This window comes from Branchiostoma floridae, chromosome 6 (assembly GCF_000003815.2).
Source record: "Branchiostoma floridae strain S238N-H82 chromosome 6, Bfl_VNyyK, whole genome shotgun sequence".
Taxonomy (NCBI): Eukaryota; Metazoa; Chordata; class Leptocardii; order Amphioxiformes; family Branchiostomatidae; genus Branchiostoma; species Branchiostoma floridae.
The window spans coordinates 20071330-20075262 of record NC_049984.1 but is presented as its reverse complement, the minus strand read 5'-3'; positions in this window follow the sequence as shown (position 1 = coordinate 20075262).

Here is a 3933-nt window from a genome sequence, read left to right as displayed (position 1 = left end):
AACTCGGCCGAGCTAGTAATCTTGATTTGTAAAGCCGGCTTTAGGACCACAGCAGGCACAGCAGCCAGGCATTCAACTAACAGTCCTATAGCATCTTTGATTTCTTCTTTGGTTTGTTCGTCTATCAAAAATTATGCAAAACATGCTTGCCTGTCATTCTGATTGTGGCACCAGATTCAACTTGCCTCACAACGAGGCTGTCACTGGGATAGTGATGTAGTCCGTCAGGGACTCGGGTGGAGTTAGTGGACAACACTGTCAGAAGCAAAAGTTCTATTTTTCTCGAGCTTCTTTAATCTACACACCTCTTGTCAATACTTTCTTTGTGTGTGTTAACAGTACAGAAATTATCTTGAACTGGTCTAAAACTATTGTTTACAGGTCTTTTATTTTACATCAGCTCAATGTCGCTCTTCACACATTGTCTCATTTACCATGACACGAGCTTGTAACCGTTTCTTCGAGAACTTGAGGGCACAGGCAATGCACCTCCAACAGGGAGGACAAAATAGGTCGGTGAGACGACGAAACTTACCAGCAGGCGAGACAGGGTATGTATTCATTTTAGTAATATATTTACTTCTTTTTCAGAGAATGAGGCCAGAGGTGTGGATACGCTACAAGCGACAAGAGGCAAAGAGGATGAGATCATACAACGAAGTACCCTCTACAAGCACCTGAGGAAGAGATTCTCTTCTGTGAAGTTTCCCAAGGTGATTTAATAATAAATAAAAATTGTAAGAGACATATGGATATTATTTTGAATCTTTCTCACTGTGTTGATATACCTGTTTATTCTGTAAGTTCTACAATCTCTAATCAAGGTTTAAATAAAATTACTAATTGAAAACAACACAGCAATCATCACCATCATACATCCAAACCTTAGTTTGGTGAGGAACAGCAATATTACAAGAAATCTCCATTATTTTTACTATTGGCATCTATGATTTGTATACTCCACCCTTGACATGGAAAATTGTTTAAATATGTATTCCATTACTGTTTAGGAATCAAGGCATGCAAGAACAGATAGTGAAGTGACGGAAGGATTCTCACTGACGTCATTTCAACTTTGACCTTTCACGAGATATTTTCTCGTGAGAGGTCATAACCTATGACTTCATCATCTAGCCATCTCTTCGTCATTCGCGACGAACCAGCAGACTGGACGGACTTGGTACTACGCACCTGGTTGTCTGAACGGAACACCACCATGAGTACGTCGACTACTCCGGCGGGCGAGCCTAGAACACTGCAGCATGTGGAGCCGGGCGCTACTCCTTCGACCCCGACTGGAGTTAAGAAACACTACAAGGGCGCTAAAGGTCTGTACCAGGTCGAGTTTGTCGTTGTAGTGAAAAAAAAATTGTTTTTTGCTTAGAGTGTGTCGTTATTTTGTAGGCGACGTGAGTGCCAAGAGTTTTGAATTTTTGGGTTCCCAATTTAACGTAAATATGGATAAGAGCGCAAAATTCTGGTGGACTGTATTGTTAGCAATGGCACCTACTAGCTGCATAGGGAAGTCATTATTGCCCTGATGATCATCGAAATGTCGGTGAGAAATAATTTCCAAAAATATGTGGCCTCTTGAAAACATGCGATTGTTAGGACATTTTATCCGTCATTCAATCAACTGACGAAATTATTAGCGCTCACAAATTAAGTCTTGCTTCTTGCAGATTTCAGCTATATTATTTATTTCCACCAACTTGGTCAAACAGCTATATAGTGCCCATATACAAATCAGGAAGAAAAGACGACACTAACAACTATCGCGGTATTTCCATTTCGAGCTGTCCCAGAAAACTGTTTACCTTTATACTATACAGAAGAATCTCCTCTTTTCTCGAGGAAAACGAAATACTCAAACCTAACCAAACTGGATTCCGGAAAAACTACAGAACATCAGATAATATATCTGTCCTGAAAACATTAATATCGAAATACACACAATCAAGAAAACAACTCTTCGCCTGCTTCGTGGACTTCAATTTGGCATGAGGGCCTTCTATTTAAAATTCTATCAAATGACCCGGACATGTCAAGTTCCACGGTAGTGTAAGAAACCAGACATTGCCAGATATTCTTGTTTTCGTGCAGTGAGGAGTTAGGCAGGGTTGCGTTCTAAGCCCTTCGCTTTTTAATCTGTATATAAGTGACTTGGTATGTGAACTGAATGCGGGAGATTTTGATGCGCCCCTGTTAAATAAATTCAGCGTATCAAGTCTATTTTACGCAGACGACCTCGTAATTAGACAATTGAAAATCAATGCAAAATCTGAAGAGAACGTCCATAGCTAGTTCCATCAATCCCCCCTGTAAACTAAAACTATGCAATCTCAAAGCAGATGTTTGAAATCAGTTCATCATCATCATCATCAAAATGACCCCGAAATCAGTTGAAAGCAGGATAAGACTGGTTGGTTTGATCGCTGGCCTGACATGTGCTGACATTGTGTCCACAGAGGCTGTGGCCCGAAAGAAGGCGCCAAAGAAGACTGAGAAGGAGAAGACGACTGTGCAGAAGAGTTCTCTCCCGCAGAAGAGTGAGGAGAAGGATCCGCAGTAGAGGCAGCAGCTGCAGAGAGGCAGCAGCTGTGGAGAGAGAAAAGGCGGCCATAGAGAGGGAGAAGGCAGCCGCAGAAAGAAAGGCTGCTGTAGAGAAAAAGGCAAATGCAGCGAAGAAGGCAGAAGTCACAGGTCAGTATTACAATCTTCATTATGTTTTCTTCTTGGGAGCTCGGGTACTTCTGGTAAGAGTCCCAGGAATGAAATGTATTTTTTGAATAGGGGTAGTCGATGTGAGGAGGAGCTTCAGCCATATTAAGCCTCTCCAAAAAATTATGGAGATGTGTAGGGGTGGGCCATTTTCCCATCATATCATCATTTACCCTCTACCCTGAATCCTATTTTGTCTGTAGATACCAAAATTCACCAGTCCCATGAGAAAGGAAGACGTAATATATATCAAACTAGCATCTGTCCAAAAGTATAAATACCACGTGTCAGGAGGCGCGAGACTGAAGTTTGCTCTTGCACTTCAGGCTTCCGGAACACGATGCATGGGACTATCAGACAGTAAAAGATGCATTGCTGAGGAGGTATAACCTCACCGAAGATGGATTCAGAATGAAGTTCCGCCAAAATAAACCTGACCGTGGAGAAAAACCGCAGCAGTTTGTGGTGCGACTAACAAATTACCTGGAGAGGTGGGTCGAGCTTTTGGGAAGGCAAAGCTTCTGACTGCCAAGAAACTCGTGCATAGCATATACCTCTGGATCCAAACCTGGACATACACATCAACCGCAGTGTCCTTACAAACTGAAATACGGCAGCCTATCTGATATTGAGCGATGCATTCTACAAGAAATCCTTTGAAAACACGGCGACGACTTGTCGGCAAAAGACATGCTTCACACATACATTGAATTAATTCAATCTATAGGAGAGGTAGCTACTCGTTTGAGAATCAAAAGCCTCTGTTTGTGAAAGGTTGCTAGTTTTCTTGCAAGAAAGAAGTGTGAGAGTGAGAGGGTGGTTGGACAATCTGTCCAATAACGACTAGTGTAAGTATATCACCATCCTGACATCTGCAAGTAAGCAGAGAGACAAAATCCACAAGCTGTATGATGACCGTCATGACCACATCAAAGAAACAAAGAAGTAACAAAAAGACGACCTGAAGAGACACCAGAAAAAGAGAGAAAGAACGTCCAACTGAAGAATGAGCAAAGAGTTGCTTGCTTTTTATGAACTCTCAGGGTCCGGCATCAATGACAATCAACAGAGGAATATGAAGCAGCTTCAGTACCTGTGAGCAGAAAACAGCGCCTACCCAGCTCAGCTTTTCTGCTAACAGGAAAGAGTTTGATCTGGAACATTTAAAATCAAACTTATGGGAAGTCCTCTCCTACCCTGCCCCTTCCAACA